Genomic DNA, 22,167 nt, shown 5'->3' with positions numbered 1-22,167 from the left:
CCAGGAATTCCATTATTAGTTTTATTTATTTAAGTGCTCAAGGAAAAAGGAAAAGGGACTATATGTTTTCAGATATTTATAGCAGCTCTTTTTGTGATAGTAAAGAATTGGAAACTGAAGGGATATCTTCCAATTGAATAATGACTTTAGAAGTTGTTGTATATGATTAGAATAGAATGCTATTGTACTATAAGAAATGACAGAAAAGATGATCATAAAAAAGACTTCTATGAAGTAATGCAAAGTGAAATGAGCAGAACCAGGAGAATATTGTACATAGTAACAACTATAATGTATGATCAACTGTGAATGGCTTAACCCTTTTCAACAAGGCAGGGATCCAGGACAACTCAAAGGGGCTTATGATGGAAAAGAGGATATCCACTGTCACAGAAGAAAGAGATGGAATTTGAATGCAGATTGAAATGCACTAATCTTTATTTCCTCCATGAATTTTTCTATAGTATGAGCAATCTATGCTCACTTCACAATATGATGAACAGAGAATATGTGTTATGTGATGATATATTTACAGCTTATATTGTATTACCTGCATTTGGGGGAGGGGAAGTAGTGATAAGAAGGGGAAAAAACAATGAGGAACATACTTTTGCACATAACTTGTATTAAAAGTTTTTCTTGAATAAGCATATTTATCAAAATTTATTATGTATAATAATTCATATTTATTGTAATAATATTGATAATTTCCCATTTGTCTTGGATCTAACTACTTTGTTCATAATTGTTTTCATATTGTTTTATCCAATTAGAATCTAAGCTCCATAAGAGCAGAGATTATCTTTACATCACCAGTGCTTAGCACAATGTCTGGCAAATAAATAGAGGCTCAGCAAATATTTATTGATTGACTCTTACAGAAAGTTTTCATGATGCAACAGCTACAAGGCTCCCAAGTAGCTGAAAAGTCTTTGGATTTTTTCTCTTGAGTCATATTTTTTTTTATTCGTTTTTTCACTGTTTTCCCAGTACATTCCTATGTTCTGAAGTTGCCAAGTAACAAAACCTTCATTTACTTATTTGGGGGTATCTTGACATACTCTTGAAAGAAACCTTCTACTTCACACTATTAAAGAGTGTATAGGCATCAAATGTAAATTATATTCATGATGAGCTGGTTATTTATACTTATCATAAATGTCATGCAATGAGAGAGCCAAATGTCCTGTGAAATGTTCCAAATCAAAAGGAAATACAAAAAAAAAAAAAAAAAAAAAAAAAAAAAAAAAAAGGAAATACAGCCTACTAATTTGTGTGACTACACATGAGTAGGTATGCAAATATACATGTGTTTTCATGAGTAATGTGTACATGTATACATGTGGGGGGGCACATTCCTGCCTCTCCCAGAGAAAGATCCATAATTCCTCCTTCCATTAAGCTAGAATTTCTTCATATTCTCTTGCTTTGAGTATAGTAATAATGCCAACACAGACATAGAACAGTTTCACTATTAGCGTATAGTGCATTGATCTATGGACAAAGATAGAAAATGGAGAGAACTCTAGACTTCAATTAATGTCTGCTGCTTAAGTATTTGACTTCCTTAGCCTAAGTTAATTATTGCAGAAAAAGAATAATATATAATTATATTAAATTATAGCTTTAGTTTAAGAGAATAACACCCCCAAATTTAATTCCTGAAATCTGAACTTTTTAGTAGATGCTTTTTAGTTATAAAATAACAAAACAACAAGCCATCATTAAGTCCCTTAAAAATGAAGAAATGAAAAACACTATGGATAGTATTATCCATATTAAAAAAATAAACTAGAATGACCAATTATTTCCCATGATGTTTTGTGGCTCCAGAAAAACAGCACCAGCAAACAAATAACATAATAAGAAAGTAAAGACCTAGAGACTTTAATGGAAAGTTTTAAGATTTTACACTGAAGATAACTATAGGAATGCACAGTGAATAAAAAAATGCAATATCAAAAAGAATAACATGAATGATACTTTAAAATAACTTTCTGAAAGTGTCATTACCAATTTTTCATGTTAAATACCCATTATTCTTTTTTATTCTTGACCTAATTTATGCATTCCTTTGATTATTTTGAAAATCAAGTTGGATATTATTTTTTTAGCTGGTAGCTTCATTGGCATAATTAACTATGTAAGGAATCTTCCTCTGCAAAAGCAGGTCAGTACTTGATTTTTAATGTATACTTTTAATTACTTAAGAATTGAGCGAGTAAGGAACTTGGCTAGCTCACCTAGCTCACCTAGCTCAACTATCTAAGAGGCAGAATTTGAACAAATTTTTGCAAATGATTGAAAAACTGCCTTTCTAGCCAAAACAACATGTTGGTTTCTTTTTCATATTTCATGATATATGATATATGAAGACCATTGTTCTTTCAAGAAAATTTTCCATTTACACTACAAACACATACATAGATATACACACAGATATGCACATACGCATGCAGTGATTCCTTTGGATAATTTATCAAAGGAGATTAAAGACTTGTGGGTTAAATACTTCAAAAAATATATTCTTACATGTTTATATCATATTTAATTACTTATGACCACTAGTTCATAAACAGTAAAACAAAGGTTTAAAGGGGAATGAAACAGATCCATTTTGAAACTTCCTTCTGTCAATACTAAACATATATATATATATATAATGCATATATGTACATATACACACACATGCACATATGTACATATATAAGTTTTATTGTATGCACATGGTTATTGCATGTTGTCTCCCTCATTAGAATATGAGTTCTTTGAGAGTTGAGATTGTTTTTAACATGTCTGTATCCTAGGAGATATTAGAATGCACAGAACATAGAGTTTAGTAAATGATAATTGAAAGAATGATTGAAGGAGAGGCCCTAAGGCCATGTGACTAACTTGCAGAGAAATCTGATAGATTAGCGCTCTTATTTTTTAATTAATTAATTAATTAATTAAGTTAACTTAGAATATTTTTCCATGTTTATATGATTCACACTCTCTCCTTCCCTTCCTTCCTCCCCCCTCCTGTAGCCAACAAGCAATTCAATTGGGTTTTACATTTATCATTGTTCAAAACCTATTTACATATTATTAATACTTGAACTAGGGTGATTGTTTTAGAGTCTACATCTCCAATCATATCCCCATTGAACCATTTGATCAAGCAAATGTTTTTCTTCTGCATTTCTGCTCCCACAGTTCTTTCTCTGGTTGTGGATAGTTTTCTTTCTCATAAGTCCCTCAGAAATGTCTTGTATCATTGCATTGCTTCTAGTAGAGAGGTACTTTACGTTGAATTTTACCACAGTGTATCAGTCTCTGTGTATAATGTTCTCCTTGTTCTGCTCCTTTCACTCTGCATCAATTCCTAGAGGTCATTCCAGTTCATATGAAATTCCTCCAGTTCATTATTCCTTTGAGCACAATATTATACCATCACCATCAGACATCACAATTTGTCCAGCCATTCCCCAGTCAATGGATACCCCCTAATTTTCCAGTTTTTTTGCCCCCACAAAGGGAGAGGCTATGAATATTTTTGTACAGGTATTTTTTCCTTATTATCTCTTTGGGGTACAAACCCAGCAGTGGTATGGCTGGATCAAAGGGCAGACAGTTTTTTAAAGCCCTTTGCACATAGTTCCAAATTGCCTTTCAGAATGGTCATATCAATTAACAATTCTGCCAGCAATGCATTAATCTCCCAATTTTGCCACATCCCTTCCAACATTTATTACTTTCCTTTGCTCTTAATTTTTTAAGGATTGACTCAAGATTTTTTTTCCTTTTCAGGATGACCTGATGAAGTTTTTGTGAGGGATAGTTTGGCACAATGGTAATACTGTAAAGAAACTTAGAGGTATACTCAGAAGAGCAACCTCAACTGTGTGTTTCACTGTTAAAGGAAAAGAAAAAAAGGGGGTAAAAAGCATTAGGTGGGAACTATTGTCTTGAGTCAGGTAAATAGAACTTATTAAATCACTGATATCCACTAACAAAATCTTTCTTCCATTCCTAAAAGCACTTCCAAATCTCCCCAAATGTGAAAAGAGATGGTCAAACTATATCACGTTTAATATATAACAATATATAACTCATCAAATCTGAATTCTCTTACAGAATTATATTCATGTTACAACTTCCTTAAATCCTATGAAATATTTTATAATTTATTAACATGTTTATTCTCTTCAGGATCCATAGGACATAATGATATTTCAGGAGAAGGTAATAAGCCTTCCCTTCATCACATGCTCTTAAAATCCACTCATTTAATATAAATCATATCAATCCAGTAGGATATAAGGTCCTTGAGGGAAGAGATTTTGCATTTTCATCATGTACATTGCCCCATGCCTAGTACATAGTATAATGCTTGTTGATTGAGCAACAGGTGACTTAGAACTCTTCTATCTACCCTGACACCCACTTCCCACCTATCCTATCCTTTCTAAATTTTATTAGAGCCTGGTTCCAAATCTAATTATTCTTTTAAACGATAATAGCCTCATCATAGGAAAAACTAAGCCAGATAGACCTAATATTATTGATCTATTTGCAAAATACTAAACTCATTTTTAATAATTTCTCTTTATTAATTATTCTATTTGTTTGTCTCTCTATTCTTCCTTTAGTTTGTAATCTAAGTTATATCATCGGAACAAATGTATTCATTCCTCTATTTTTTTAATTTAAAAAATTCTGATCTTCCTCACTGAGAGCTTTACTTCTCAGCATTGAAATCTAGTAAAAATGAAAGAAAAATAAAAATACAATAAATATATCCACTAGAGCCTTAATTATGACTTTCTCTTCTCTACTTCTCATAGGCAATTTTTCAATCTTAACAGGTGCAGAGGTATGGAGACAAGATTTTGGGAGAAAATAGATTATAATGCTATTCTTCTAATAAACAGAATTAAGCATGACGATAAATGATCTTTGGGGTCAGAGAAAATAAGATGGTCATTTAATATTGGGCTTTTTGTGAAAAAATAAAGTTGAATCAGAGCAGTTGTATTAAGATAATCAAGTGCATTGCAATAAAATTGCTTCAGTGAGATAGAAACCTTCTTGTGATATAATAATTATATAGACATGATGCATCATTAGTAGATGACAAAGCAGAATAAATGCCTAGGTATTTGAGATAAACCTCTAAAGGGAAATAACAATCACTAGTTTGATAATTGAGACACTAATACATTGTTGGTGGAGTTGTGAATTGATCCAACCATTCTCACCTTTGATCCAGAAATATCACTACTGTGTTTGTATCCCAAAGATAAAAAAGAATGGCATAGGTCCTGTTTGTACAAAAATATTTATAGCTTCACTTTTTGTGGTGGCAAAAAATTGAAAAATGAGGGTGTGTTCCTTGATTGGGGAATGGCTGAAAAAATTGTGGTATATGATGGTGATGGAATACTATTTTACTTTAAGAAATGATGAACTGTATGATTTCTATAGGAACCGAAAAGACCTAAATGAACTGATGTGTAGTGAAATAAGAACTAGGAGAACACTATACACAGTAACTGAAACATTGGGAATGAACAAATGTAATTGATTTTGCTACTAAAAACAATGCCATGATCCAAGACAACTCTGAGGGACTTATGAGATAAAATGCTGTCCACATCTAGAGAAAGAACCATTGGTAGTAGAAATCCAGAAGAAAACATGTGATTTATCACTTGTATATATGGGTGTATGATTTGGGGTTTTGGTTTAAGAGATTATTCTATTACAAAAATGAGTAACATAGAAATAGATAATGAGTGATAATACATGTATAAGCTAAAAAAATAACTACTTTGCAAGGTAGAAAACAGGGAAAGCCAAGAAGAATTACCTCTTGCTTGTTTTTCTCTGCCAGAAAAACAACAACAACAACAACAACAACAACAACAACAACAACAACAACCCTATGCATCAAACATTTAAGGAAAGTACCTAAATGATTAAAATTATCCCCCCCCACTGAAATAAACTATTAACTCACGAGTTATCAAATTTTGCCAATCAGTATTTATAGTATTTAAAGTATTATTTATTAGGCACTTTCTAGGCTCCACCAACTTTTAGACCAGGGAGATAAAACTGAAAAAAAAAATTAATATATAGTTCCTCCCTTTAGGATACTTTAACTTCTATTAGGATAAAATATTCACATTTGTGTGGCATTGAACCTGTGATTTCAAAATTATAGTGAACTCATCAGGAGAAAATTTAATCAACCAATACAAATCAGTACCTTCTCTATAACTTTTCATTTTAAAAAGTTGTCAGGTAATATTGTGAGGTTGTGACTTGCTCAGTATTATTTAGTATGTATCAGAGATTAGGCAGGAACTCACATATTTTTAACTCTGATACTTTTTTATCTGTTATGCGACTACATTTATATATAAAGAAATATATTAAACATACATAAAGGAAAGACTAAGTTATTTCATGGGAAAGGCTTTTGGTGCTTGAAGGATCATAAAAAGCCATCATGTATCAGGTAGTACTTAAAATGACTTTGAAGGAATATTGGGATTCCAAGAGAGGGATCTGATGAAGGAAGGTATTCTAACTGTAAGGGAAAGACTGTGGAAAGACAGGCAGACAGGAGCAGACTGTTGTGTGGGAGAAAAGCAAGAGGGGCAGTTACACTTGAAACCTGAAGGAGGCAATATTTCTATGTAGTCAGAGGAAGAACCATTTAGATCTTAACTTTTCTTCTTTTAAATTCTTAAATTGAATCAATACAATTAATTTTATTTCAAGTGTTTACTTCACATGAAACTCATATTTAGATATTAGGGATGCAAAGACAGATATAATCCCTGGTCACAAGAAATTTTTAAAGAAAGCCAATATGGAAATGAAATATCTCTGTCATAGTAGAGAAAAGTGATGTATTAGAGTGAGAGGACCTGATGTGAATCTTGACTTTGCTGCTTACTATTTGTGTGACCTGTGAATTCTATTCTCCATGATCATCCTTTGGTCTTTCATGGGTAAAATAAGGAGATTAAACTAGATGATCTGTAAATTACTTTTCAACTCAATATTCAGTGATCAATTGTTCTCTGATCTCTTCCCTTTTCTGGGAAATCAAGACTTAATGTGCCTTTTTCCAGTCCTGCAATACTTCTGTATGTTTCATGATCTTTCACAGATCATTGACAGTAGTTGAACAATCACATCTGCCAGTTCTTTTAGTAGTTCATCTGGACCAGATGACTTATGTTCTTCAAAGGCAGATAGGTATTCTCTTCCTACTCTTTTGTTATTCTTCAGTGTCAATTTTTTTTGGTTAGCTGTTTTTATTTTGTTTTCCAGTACAATAATCAGTTTCCTTGGTTAGAGTATATATATATAACTTATGTAGGTTATATGCTTGATAACATGAGTTTGCTTAAATGTGGTTTTAGATAGATTTGAATAAATTTCTTTGAAATATCACCTATCATCCAAGGGAGACATTAATTTTTGTCTGAAGAGGAGCAAACGAATTGTAGCCAAAAAACTGGCCCATTCTTCTGTCTTCAGAGATTCAAATTATACCTGTCTGCCCACTTAAATATAGTTAGTCTAGAGGAAATTATTTTAGGTTCAAGTCATTTTCCAGGTCCCTGTCCTCTCAATAAAGTAGTGCTCCAAGGTCTATCCAAAAGCTTGATTTTTTTACCACCAAATGCCAGTTATAAAAAAATTATCACAACTAATGTAGAGTAAACAAACACATTTATCCAGGGAATAGCAAACAGGAATTAGAACTGCATAAATTAGAATATACCAATGAATTAATTCACAGAGTGAATGAGTTCTTTTAAAGGGAAAAAGGTCTCAGCTGGAGAGGTCAATCTAACAAGCAGAGACGTATTGAAACATCTTTTCCTCTACATATTTCCTTCTTCTCAAAGTCTTTATTTCCAATGATCTCTCCTTCCTGCTTGTATCCTTGCTCAGTAGCAGAAGCCAGATAAACACTTTACTCTCTCAAGCACTCACCATCTCCACTGAATTACTTCATAGAATCACACAACATAGAGTAATCATTTTCTCCATCTATAAGGAGAGTTTTATGAAAATGCACTGGACTTTAACTGCAATTACAGTTGGAAGAGCAAACAGAATTAAAGTGTGAGTTGAGTAACTGCTTTTTTTTTTCATTTTGTATAACCTATTCATTCTTTCATGTTCTTTTTTTGTCTTTTTTTAAGCTAGTTTTTTTAAAAGTCTATGCTGTTGTTATAGCTTTTAGTTTTCCTCACCACCCTTAGCTTATTCTGAAGATTATCACTACTGATGAGTATTATAATATCATGCCACACTCTTATGTTATCTTCTTTTGTCTTCTGTATATGTCTTTTAAAAATATAATTAGGCTGATGAATTCTCCATATATTGGCATCAGTACTTTTTTGATGTAGTTATGCCATGCTGGATGGTCTTGTGCCAATGTCTCCCATGTTTCACACTCAATACCAAAGTTCTTCAGAGAGGCCCTAAGAATGTCTTTGTACAGCTTCTTCTGATCTCCCTTTGATTGCTTGCCTTTCATGAATTCTTCATGAAATAGTCTTTTGGGTAACCATACATTTGGCATTTAAAAACTCTGGCCAGTCCATCTGGTTTGTGATTTTTGCTATAGAGTCTGAATGTTTGGCAGTTCATCTTGAGAAAGGACCTCAGTGTCTGGTACTTTATTTTGCCAGATAGTCTTCAGAATTTTCTTAAGATAATTCAAATGGAAGCAATTCAAGCATGGTGCTGGTATGCTTTCCAGGTCTCATAGACATACAACAATGAGGCCAACACAGCAGCTCTATAAAAGGTGCTATGTGCTATTAAGTAATGCAGAATTGCAGTAAGTCTAGATGAGCAAATTTGGAGATATCTTCATCCCAATTTGTTCATATAGTCTATTTGCACTGAATCTGGGGTAGAGCCTTCTGAGCTGGTATGGGTCCTATCCATTACAGGCAAACACACTACATTGACCCCAACATAGTGATGTCATTTTGATCTTCTTCAAACATGAAGGATGGCAACCAAACAACATTAGCATGAGCCTCATGGACTTTTCTCCCAATGTAGACTGTTTTTCTGTTGTTTCTTTAGAATTTCAGTCTGGATAATTTTCCATCATTCCCGGACTGACAATTACTTATCTTTTCAAAGAACTTTATGACTTTTGTTTTCCTAAAGTATAAGCTGCATGCTAGACTATATCCAGCTCATCTATTAAAAATTATATGAAAGAATGGTGATATACCTATCAGACTGGCTAAAATGTTAAAAGGGAAAAATAAAATATTTTGGAGGGGATATGGAAAAATGGGCACAATAAAACACTGTTGGTGGAACTATGAACTGATCTTACCATTTTGGAGAGCAATAAGGAGTTATGTCCCAATAGTTATAAAACTGTCTATGTATATTCTAACTCAGCAATACCACTAATTGGTTTATATTTAAGGAGATCAGGGGAAAAGGAAAAGAATATATATGTTCAAAAACATTCATTACAAGTTTCTTTTTGGTAGCAAAGAATTTAGAAAGTGAAGGGATGTTCAGTTAGTGAATGGATAAATAAGTTGTGGCAAATGACTGTGATAGAATGTTTTTCTGCTGTAATAAATGATGAGCAGGTTAATTTTGGGGGAAATATGGAAAGACATACATGAATTATAAAGAGTGAAATGAGCAGATCCAAAAGAACATCATAGATGGCAACAGCAATATTATTTGTGATTGACTTGTATAAGTCTGCATCCAGGAAAGAACTGATAAATAGAAACAATCAAGACATAATTTTATATATACATACATATTTTGTCAAATGATGCCCTCTCTAGTTGGGTAAGAGCAGAGAATAAGTGAGTTACCTGGGTATTTTAAAGTAACAAATAAATAGATATGTTGTTTTTTGTTTGTTTGTTTGTTTGTTTTAAGATATAGTGGTGACTTCCAAAATTTCCATCATTTTCCATTCCAGCAATGTTTCTGCTTGTTGCTGAGAATCAGATCTAGAAAAAAAGTCTTATTCATTTATCTGTCTTTGGAGGATAAAATACTCATTAGGGACAGTCAGGAAATTCATAGTTCTGCTTTTTTCAAATGTCCAGACTGGTAAAGTTACCCATTTTTACAACATCATGCTTCCTTTTCAGGCTTATGATCTATCATATACCTTGTCTAAATTTCTCTTCTGCCTGGGTATTTAAAGTATAACTTCTATTGATTTTCATCAAAATTGTTTTCATTTTGCTTCCTTGACTCTGCTTCTAGGATTTCTTTTCACAAGAATATCTTCTCAATATGTGATAAAGAAGAGATCCTGGATTGAGAGCCAGGCCTAGAGACGGGAGGTCCTAGGTTCAGATCCGGCCTCAGACACTTCCCAGCTGTGTGACCCTGGGCAAGTCACTTGACCCCCATTGCCTACCCTTACTACTCTTCCACCTATAAGTCAATACACAGAAGTTAAGGGTTTAAAATAAAAAAAAAAAAAGAGATCCATTATATGGGTTTTTATAATAACTATATGCCCTTCAAATCTGGCATTGAAAAAATGTTACACATTTCTTAGAATATCTCTTCCTCCATTACATGCATTCTACTAATCAATCAATAAGCATTTAGTAAATATTTACCATGAGGTTGGAACTGTGAAAAGGACTATGGATACAAAGGAAAACAAATGACAAAAACAAAAAGACCTGGCTCCTACTTCAAGGATCTGATAGAGAAGATAACATGTAAATAGCTTAGTGTACACAAGATTAGATAGACAGATAAATGCTAAATAGATAGATAGATAGATAATCTGTCTTTATATCTTTCTGTTTCTATGAAAGAGAAAGAGAGAGAGAGAGAGAGAAAATGGATGAAAGTAATCTCAAGTCTGAGAGGAAATGACAGCTGAGACAATAGGACATGGCCTCCTATATGAGATGGGATCATAGCCCAAATTTGAGGAAAGCCATAGAATCTAAGATATAGATGAAAGGACAGAGCATTACACACGTAGGGGTACAGATATTGCAAAGAAGGATTATAGGAAATGAAACAAAAATTTAAGAAAATATTTATGTCAGTGTTGCAGAATCATGAAGTATGTGGAAAGAATTAAGATGTAAGAAGCCTGAAAAGATATGAAGAAATCAGTATATAAAGAGCTTTAAATATCAAAAAGAGGATTGTATATCTTAATCCAAAGGTAAAAAGGAGACACTCATCTAAGCTTACTAAGCATAGCAGTGATATGGTCAGATATAAATTTAAGGAAAATCACCTTGGCAGCTGAATGGATGTTGGACCGCAGTGGGGAGACATTTGAGCCAGGGATATCAAGTAGAAGGCTATTATAACAATCCAGGCAAGAGGTAATGAGGGCCAGAAGTAGGAATGTGATTGTCTGAGTGGAGAGTAGGGGGCATATATGTTAAAAATGTTCCAAAGGTAGAAAAGAACTGGCATTAGTCTAGAAATATGGGGGAAGAGTAAGGAACAAAGGACCAAACCAAGTTGTAAGTCTGGATTCCAAAGAGGCTCATGATGCTCTCAACAATAATGGGAAAGTTTTGAAGGGGAAGGGTTTAATAGGAAAGATCATGAATTCTGTTTTGGACATGATGAGTTTGAAATGCCTATGGAATATCTAATTCAAAATATCCAAATAGCTGTTAAAGATGCATGTTTAAAGCTCAGCAAAAAGACAAAGTCTGTGAATTATCTGAAAAGAGAAGCTAAATGAATCTATGAGGTCTTAGAAAGGTCATCAAATGAAATGGCATAATGACAATAAGAGACTCAGGACATAGTCTTAGAAGAAAACAACTGTTAGTAGACATGACACAGATGAAGAGCAAGGAAATTAGAATAGAGCGTTAGGATCAATCAGAGAACCAAGAGATAGCACTATCACAAATACTTAAACTGGAGTATTATGAAAGTGAAAGTAATCAACATCACAGGCTGCAGAGAGATTAAGGAGGATCAGGATCCAGAACTGGCCATTGGAATTGGGAATTTAAAATAATTGATACCTTTGGAGAATGTGGATGATGTGGTCATAAACCAGGTTTCAGAGGGTAGAGATGATAATGAATGGAGAGGAAGTGAAAGAATACATTGTACAGTGTTTTATAAAGTAGTTTAGATTTGACATTGACAATGCTTCCGTTCCATGTATTTGGTCTCTAAAGATGATGTGGATTAATGATTTTGTAAATAAAACAAGTTGTTATCAGGGCTGAGATTAGAACCCAGATCTCTGACTTCTCATCTTGTGGTCTGTCATATCATTTTGCTTTTACTAAAAATCCTGGATCTTACAACAATAAATTTCAAATTTTTATTAGTTATTATTTTAGTTAGCTATTAGTTAGTTAATTATTTAGTAAACTTGAATTAAGAAACTATTATAATTACCATATTTAAAGAACAATAAAGCCACATTACAATAGTAATCTGGAACTTTAATAAGAAGACTTTTTTTTCAGTCAGTAATAAGTACTTTTTTGGCCAGATCCTTAGTGCTTATGGCTCCCTAAGATGCAGATAGTTTCTGGAGTAAAAATCATAGAATCTCAGAACCTTAATGTTCCACCTATAGGACCTTAATGTTCCACCTATTCCAAACTATACCAAAAATAAGGTATATAAGGTGCAAAAGGGTCATTATCCACCAGAGGCCCACTTGTGCTAAAAAATATAGAATGAGACAAGAACAAATTCATTTTTCTCTTGGATCTATTTGCGACTAATTGGTTTACTTATAACTGCACATAGATTAAGTTGTTAGCAGAGGTGCAGTTAGAATCCATATCCCTTGCTTTCTCATCTTGTGGTCTTTCTATAATACCATTTTACTTTTTCTATCAATACTGGATCTTAAGACGATGAAGATGTTTTATTCATCCATTCCTGTTTCTTTCAAAATTATGGTTAGGTTCACTCCTTAATTTGCCCACTATCAACCTTGTTCATTGCATAGTTAGATAGCTTGCATACAAATGGAAAAAAAGACTACTTCTATTTTCATTTAAAAGGTCCAGCCATTATCATGAGTAGACTTTAAATCCAATCACACATTACTTGGAACATTGAGCAAATTGCAAATAATCAGCTTCCATCAAAGAAAACATGAGCCTGAAACATGTTAAACAGCTCCTTTGTAGTAAAATTTACTTCGAGTAATCTTATTTATAAAAAAAGTAAATAGAATATCTATATTTTGTGCAGTTTTAGTTGCTAAAAGTACATTGATTGATAGCTCCCTGATAGTAATTTTTACATTTTAAATAACTCATTCCTTCAAAATAGGTCTATAGGCTTAAATGAAATGACTCCCCTCACCTCCTTTCTGGCAGAGATCCAGAATACTATACAAAAGATTCACACTAAAAAACCCACCACCTAATTCACTCTCACGCCACATTTCACAGTGTTAATCTCATTGACACAAGTAGGAAAAGCCTGAGAGACAAACAGTTTCCAATAATTGTGCACAAGCTAATTTGTGTCTGGCGTTAACATGGGAGCAAGAATGAAAGTTAGTAGTTGAGGTAAATTCCTATCCTATCTTCCTCTTGAATTTCATAGTTAAATGTCTTCTCCCCACCCACAGTTTCTATGCATTGTCTCATGTGGCACATCATGTTCAAAGTAACAATGATGAGTTTAAATGACTTTACTGATTTATTTACAGTTTCAAACCAGGAATAAAGTACAGCTAGGTGATGCAGTGGCTAAAGCTCTAGGTCTGGAATCAGAAAGACCTAAATTCAAATCCAGCCTCAGACACTTATTATCTGCATGTCTCTGAGCAGGTCACTTACCATATTTTCCTCAGTTTCCTCATCTGTAAAAGGAGAAGAAAATGGCAAATACTCCATTATCTTTGACAAGAAAATTCCAAATGGTGTCACAAAGAGTCAGATACAAGTGAACGACAAACACAAGAATAGCTCATTTTGTAAATAACAAAGAAATCTTAGCTAAAAGCATTTTCTTTAAATAGGAAAATATGTGTGTATGTTACACAAAGCTTTTTTTAAGGCTATTATTTAAGCTACTAGTGTTCCTTAACTCATTCTTTAGCATTCAAGAGATTGTAGGTCTTTTGAACTTTAGGAAAGTAACCAAGTAAGTCAGATATCATATTTGAGTCATGTAATCCTAGCTAGTGAGGGAGGTTGAGGCAACTGAATTGCCTGAGCTCAGGAATTCTAAGCTACAGAAGAGGTAAAGCTGATAGGATATCAACAATAAATCTGCCACTAGTGTTATGATCCAGCCCCTGGAATTGAGGCTCATAAGGCTTCTTAAGGAAGGGTTAACCCTCCCAAGTTAGAATCAGAATAGGTCAAATCTGCCATGCCAATCAGTCTAAGATGACATATGAGTGGTTACTATACTACTTGCTTGGATAGGAGAAGGAGAATCACTCTCAAAAAATATGTTTTAAAGGAACAACATATGATTATTTCCAGAGACAGGACTTCATCATGGTGTGGGATCCATATTTCTGAAAGGGGTTCAAGCTGCATCACAGAATTCCATAGTGCCCCCCAGAACTTTAAGAAAGGGGGCAGTTAAAGGCAGTTGTAGTCCTGGTATAAAAGAGAGGTTACCCCTCTTGCAAGGGTCCTGACTCTTTGCTCTTGGCTCTGAACAGAGGGACAATCTGTATAGCTCTGGACTGGGACATTCAGTCACTGACAGCCAGGGCTGCTTTACCTTGATAGCTAACCACAAAGACAGACCTTCAAGCAAAAATACAGTCTACCTTCAGTTTAGCAGTTCAGGTTTTAGAAGGAAGACTATTTAGGGCTTAGATTAGAGTTTAGCCATTCAGGTTACATCCCCGCCCAGGGGAATGTGTTGTTAGCCTACAGTTAACAGTTTAGCCAAATTACCTTCCCTCCTCTTTCCTTAAACTGAATCCTTTCTCCTATTCCCTGAAACCATTAAATACATTTAGTTTGTGAAAAGATAGAGTTTGTGGACAGTTAGCTAGGGATTATACTTACTACCTTCCTTTCATCAAGCCAAGTATTTCATTTAAGCAGGGGCTGTAACTTCCTTTGCCCTGAGGGCCTGTGGTCAGATTTGCTGAAGACTAATTTAATCTCATACATTTCCATCCTGTGAGAGAGTCATTCAAACAAAGAAAGTTATCATCACAAGGGGTTTAGTTTCTATCCACTTACCATCTTGGCCCAAAAGTTACCAAGCTAGAATATCCTACATAGCTAGACAGTTAACTGATTTCCAACTGCTTACAGGGTGGGGGGAGGTGAAGGAGTATTCCTCAGGCTCCTGCCCTTCCCATCCAGTCAAGTTTGCCTGCTTCTCCAAAGACCAGGGATTGGGGAGACTCCATTACCATTGACCCCTGATCTCACAGTTTCCCTAATCCTACATGGTCATTGAACAAAAGATTTCTGGTTCAAAAGTGAGAGGACATGTATTCAAATTTTTCTTCTGTTATTTATTAACTATAGAACTTTGAGCATCCTTTAAACTCCCAGTGTTATCTTTATCTCCTCTGTAAAATGAAGAAGTAGAACTAGCTTGTCTCTGAGGCTCCAAATGGCTCTCAAACTCTGCATTTAGAATTCTCTTATCAAAATACCTGAACTTTTGTTGTAGTATTATGGCACCTGCCGCTAAAGAGGAGGTTTCACTCATTGAGCCATGTGAACAGAAAATTTTTATACTGGTAATAATTTATTCATATATGTGTATATGAATAAATAAATATATATATATACATACATATATATATATATACTGAATGAGAGAATTGAAAGAGTTTAACAATCATCTAGTTTATATAGTATGACAAACTGGAAAAAAATGTTGTTCTTCTAGTCAGGGAGATGTATGCCTGAATGCTGCTTCTGACACTTATTAATATGAATATTGGTAAATCAAATTGCCTTTATGAATCTCAACTCTCATAATGAAAGGAGCCTCAAAGTATTGTCAAGTATGTTAAAATATTTTGTAAGTACTTACTCCTAGAGTTCTTGTAAGAATCTTTTTTTTTAAATCTAATTTATATAAAGAGACAAGGAGAAGGGAACAAGTATTTATTAAGTTATTGTTGTTTAGTCATGTCCTGATCTTTGTTGTCCCTATTTGGGATTTTTTTGGTAAAGATACCAGACAGGTTTTCTATTTCATCTCTCCAGTTCTTTTTACACATGAGGAAACTGAGGTAAAGAAGTTTAAATGACTTTCCCAGGTATATTCAAGTAGTAAGCTTCTCAGGTCAGAATTGAAATCAGGTCTTCATGATTCAAAGTCTGATGATCAATCCATTGCGAAACCTGTCAGTGCTCCTTTATTAAGTACTTACTAACTAAATGCTATACTAAGAAGTATTTTATAAATATTAGCTAAATATCTTTAAAGAATGTCAGGCATTTTTTAAAGACAGACATAATAGATTCAATAGCTTCCATTCAATAAATATTTATTTGTGCAAGTTATTTAAACTCTCTGGAGCTCAATATTACTATCTGTAAAATGAGAAGAGCTTGAAAGGGAGAAGCATGGTACAACAGAAATGTTAGTTTGGAGCCTGAGGTCCTCAGTTCAAATATCAGCTATTTTATTTAATAGTTTTGTGTCCTTAGACAAGTCACTTAACTACTATGGAATTCAGGTTCCATCTCTATAAAGTGAAAGAGTAACAATAGGTGAGCTCTGAGGTTTTGTGCAGCTCTAAGTTTATGACCTTACAACAGTTAACTTCCTTTCTAATTTCAGCTCTATGATACTGTAATCTTAGAACTTACCATGTGCCAAGTACTAAGCAAGGAACTAGGGCTATGTATATACATAATATACTATTTCCTTCCTTTGCAAAACTTAAATTTCTACTAAAAATTAAGTTCTACTACCATACATTTGGACAAAAGATAAAATTATTTCATTCCCTTGAATATTTTTAAAGAACTTATTAATTGCTTAGCATTGTGCTAGCATGGTAGGGAGATACATAAAAGACTTGTAAAACATAGTCCTTTGGAAGAAATTTATTCTCTTACTAGGGGAGAAAACAAAAATATAATTAAAAATTAAATTAAAATTTAAGATACATTGTAGAAATTTGGAAGTAAGAGATAAATATTGACAAAACATTCAAATAATCTCATAAATCACCAATAATGGCTTTGCTAAATAAGCAAACATTAAAAGGCATAATATTAAACAAATGGAAAAACATTGATTGCTCATGGGTAGGAAAAGCTAACATAATAAAGATGATCATCCTACCCAAATTAATTTATTTATTTAGTGCTATATCTATCAAGCTACACGAAAACCTTTTTTACTGAATTAGAAAAAAAAAAAACTATAACAAAGTTCATTTGAAAGAACAAAAGGCCAAGAATATCAAGGGAAATAATGAAAAAAAAAAAATGAAGGAAGGTGGCCTAGCAGTACCAGGTCTCAAACTGTACTATAAAGCAACGGTCATCAAAACAATATGCTACTGCTGAAGAGACAAAAGGGAATCAGTGGAATAGATTTGGGGTAAGTGACCTCAGCAAGACAGTCTATGATAAACCCAAAGAGCCAAGCTTTTGGGACAAAAATCCCCACTATTTGAGAAAAACTACTGGGAAAATTGGAAAACAATATGGGAGTGATTGGGTCTAGATCAAGATCTGTAATGCAAGGTGGCTAACAGAAACTTTTTGATTCTGTAATTTCTAACGGTCACAAAAAGTCAGTTAAACATCTTAGAATCTTCAGAAAGTCAGTTAGAATTTGAAGCTATAAATAGAGGTGAAGTTCCAACTAATGGAGCTTTTGCCTTCTGGCTTTCACTGTGGTTGAAGGCTTTTGCTTTGCCTTAATCTTTTGGCTTTGGCCTAATTGCTTCGGCCTTGGCTTGTGCTTATTTTGTCTTGGGAAATTTGGACCTATCTCATTTCTCTGGACCTCTCCCTGATCTCTCCATCCATATCCCTCCCCTTCCCCTGAAATTCCTGTCGGTCCTGGGTGGAAGGGAGGGCTTGGTGATTAGACATTGTGGGTTTTAGTTTCTTATAGATAATTTGAGAATCCTCAAATAAGTTACCCCTAGTTTAATGATTTGATGAAGACTTTACTTAAAAGGCAGTCAAATCTTCCTGACTGGGAGAGCCGGTCTCTCTCTCTCTCTCAGTCTAAACCTCTCTGCGACCCATCCCCCACCCTCACCCCTCTCTCTAGCAGCAGTTAGAAAATCCTGACCCCCTCTGCCCTTCTGACTGACCCTGGTATTAATAAATCCCCTTGTTACCTATTCAAACCCTCTGGTGAATCATTGTGTCGAAAATTAAGACAAGGGCTCAAGGGGAAGGAATCATTTTTCTTTCATTTCTTGAAAGAACTGGGGGCATCCATCTTGGCAGGAAGTACCTACCTCAAGACTTCCTCCAGCCATCAGTTTGACTGGCAGGGAGGGGCCCTCTTGACTGAAGAAAATAATGAGAAACCCTCTAGCTAAAACCTAAACATTTCTTACTGGCCCTGGTTTCCTCACTGTATCCTCTGTCTCAAGCTTCTGAGAATAAACCTGTTTGAGCTGCCCTCTCCTATGTACCCCATTTCCTTTATCTCCTAAATACCTTCCCATGCCTTCATTCCTCCTCCAATAACCTTATAATCCCCTATACCCCCATTATCCTTCCTCACACCCAAATTGTGTTTTGTTTGATCAACTCAGATTATTTATTCATTCTTGATAACATACTTTACACCCTAAACAAAGATAAATTCAGAATGGGTGAATTACTTGAATATAAAGAAGGAAACTATAAATAAGTTAAGTGAACACAAAATAGTATACCTGTCAGATCTCTGGGAAAGGAAAGATTTTAAAACCAAGCAAGAGTTAGAAAAAAAATCACAAAATGTAAAATAAATATTTTTGATTACATTAAACTAAAAAGGTTTTGTACAAACAAAACCAATGCTACCAAAATTAGAAGAGAAGCAACAAATTGGGAAAAAATATAACAAAAAAACTCAGACAGTGGTCTAATTACTCAAATATATAAGGAGCTAAATCAATTGTACAAAAAAAAAAAACCAAGCCAGTCCCCATAATGATAAATGGGCAAGGGACCTGAATAGACAATTTTCAGATAAAGGAATCAAAACTATCAACAAACACTTGAAAAATGTTCTAAATTTCTTATAATTAGAGAACTGCACATCAAAACAGGCCTGAGATACCACCTCACACCTAATAGATTAGCTAATATGACAGCAAAGGAAAGTACTGAATGTTGGAGGGGTTGTGACAAAAGTGGGTCATTAATGCATTGCTGGTGGAATTGTGAATTGATCCAACCATTCTGGATGGCAATTTGGAACTATGCCTAAAGGGCTTTAAAAAAACTATCTGCATTTTGATCCAGCCATAGCACTGCTTGGTTTATACCCCAAAGAGATAATAAGGAAAAAGACTTGTTCAAAAATATTTATAGTCACACTCTTTGTGGTGGCAAAAATTAGAAAATGAGGGAATATCCTTCGATTGGGGAATGACTGAACAAATTGTGGTATCTGTTGGTGATGGAATACTATTGTGCTGAAAGGAATAATGAACTGGAGGAACTCCATGTGAACTGGAATGACCTCCAGGAATTGATGCAGAGTGAAAGGAGCAGATCCAGGAGAACATTGTACAAAGAGACTGATACACTGTGGTATAATCGAACATAACAGACTTCTCTACTAGCAGCAATGTAAGGATCCAGAGCAATTCTGAGGGACTTATGAGAAAGAAAACTATCCACATTTAGAGGAAGAAGTGTTGGAGTAGAAACACAGAAGAAAAACAACTGCTTGAACACATGGGCTGCTGGGGATATTATTGGGGATGTAGACATTAAATGATAACCCTAGTCCAACTGTCAATAATATGGAATTAGGTCTTAATGATACATGTAAAGCTCAGTGGAATTGTGCATCGGCTATGGGAGCTAGTGGAATTTGGAGGGAGAGAGAAATAATGTGAAACATTTAACTATGAAAAATATTCAAAATAAAAATTTTAATTTTAATTAATTAATTTGAAAATTTAAAAAATAAGAGGCATAATATTTCAGTAAAGGGAAAAGCCTGAGCAATGACTAGGAGGCAAGGATGAACACTTAAGGTAGAAAATATAGAAAATAATTTACCCTATTTGAAAACAAAACAAAACAAAAAACTCAAAGAAAGCCATTCAAAATCCTTATTCTTAATCATCCTAATGTTTAACAATCCTCAAAATAACAAAGACATAGATTGGGGGAGGGGATTGGAAATCACTAATGTAACTAAGGAAAATTCAGGGGACAAACAATTATTTTATTCAATTCTCTTCCTCAGAATCTATTCATTGATTCAAAATCTATTTATCTAGCACTGAGCAGTGCATAAAAAGTCGTATGTGATTATTTTTTATGTGGTCACTACCCTAGACATTATATATAAAAAAGACAAAAATCAAACAAAGAATTTAAATTATTCAGAGGTCACATTGCTTAAATAGTAAGGTTTTGACTACAGATAGTGGCATGGTTTGACATTTCCTTCTCTATACAGATGAGGAACTGAGGCAGTCAAGGTTAAGTGAGTTGGCCAGGCTAACACCGCTAGTAAATGAGGCCAGATTTGGAATAAGGAAGATGTCTTCCTGACTTAAGATCCAACAATCTATCCACTACATTACCTAGCTGCTCCTTGACTTGGCCTGCTAATGAATAGTTAATAATTCTCGTTGTTTAGATCTGTATTTATTTGTGTGAAAGGGACTTTACAATTGTGTTCATACAGTCCCTGGACTTCTCTTGGTAGATAGACTCCTAAGTATTTTATATGGTCTACAATTATTTTAAACATAATTTCTCCTATTATGCCTTCCTATTGGGTTGTGTTGATAATATATAGAAACACTGGTGATTTGTGTAGGTTTCTTTTATGTAATGCAACTTTGCAAGTGATCTTAATTATTTCAAGCAGTTTAACTTCACCTACACTGAAATCTATCTATTCTTTCTAACTTTTCTAAGATTCTATTCTTCTCCTTCACTTCTTTCTTATTTATTTTATGGTTAGATTTATCTAGGTCTGAGAGGGAAAAGTTGAAGTCTCCCACTAGCATAGTTTTACTGCCTATTTCTTCCTATAATTCATTTAACTTTTCCTTTAAGAACTTGGATGCTCTTCCACTTAATGCGTATGTTTTGTATTGATATTACTTCATTGTCTAAGGTGCCTTTTAGCAAGATGTAATTTCTTTTCTCTTTTAATTATGTCTATTTTTTATTTTTTCTTTGTCTACATTTATGATTGCTGCCCATGCCTTTTTTATTTCACCTAAAGTATAATAGATTCTTCTCCAGGCTCTTATTTTAACTCTGTGTGTGTTACTTTGCTTCAATTTGTATAACGTGTAAACAACATAGTTTTGGTTTCTGGTTCCTAAATCATACTTTTATCTGCTTACATTTCGTGAATGAGTTCATTCCATACACATTCATAATTATGATTATTCTCTATATTTTCCCCTGCATTCTATTTTTTTCTGTTTATTGTTCTTTCTTTTTATCCTGTCCTTCCTTTAAAGTCTTTCTTGTTTTTGAACACTACTATCCTTTATCTGTCTTTTTCTATCACACCCTTTCTATTATCCACTTTTCTTATTTTCCTTCTGGGTAAGGTTTCTATACCCAATTGAATATGTATGTGTGTTTCCTTCTTTAAAGCATTTAAGGTAATAATGAGATTCAAGAGTTAAGTGCTCCCTCCCCCCAACCATTTTCAACTCCATTATAAAAGCTTTTCCTTTCATGCCATTCTTTCATGCCATTTTTTGTTACATAGCCTCACCATAATGACATATGCTTCACTCTGTCTATGTCTATGTAGAATTCTTCTAATTGACCCAAAAGAGATAAATTGGCACGGTGACTGGGATGGATAACTACTTTTGATTTAGCATCATTGTATGAACCATGAGAGGTTAGAATAACACCTTTATATGTTATATAGAAAATATATTTACCTCTCCAAATTGATTGTTAGTTCCTTGAAGGAAAGTACTGTTTTTTAGTTTTTGTTTCTTTGCCTTTCTTTGCGTATATATATATATATATATATATATAT

The sequence above is a fragment of the Gracilinanus agilis genome, chromosome 6 (genome assembly GCF_016433145.1).
Source record: "Gracilinanus agilis isolate LMUSP501 chromosome 6, AgileGrace, whole genome shotgun sequence".
Classification (NCBI taxonomy): domain Eukaryota; kingdom Metazoa; phylum Chordata; class Mammalia; order Didelphimorphia; family Didelphidae; genus Gracilinanus; species Gracilinanus agilis.
This window is presented reverse-complemented; position numbering follows the sequence as displayed.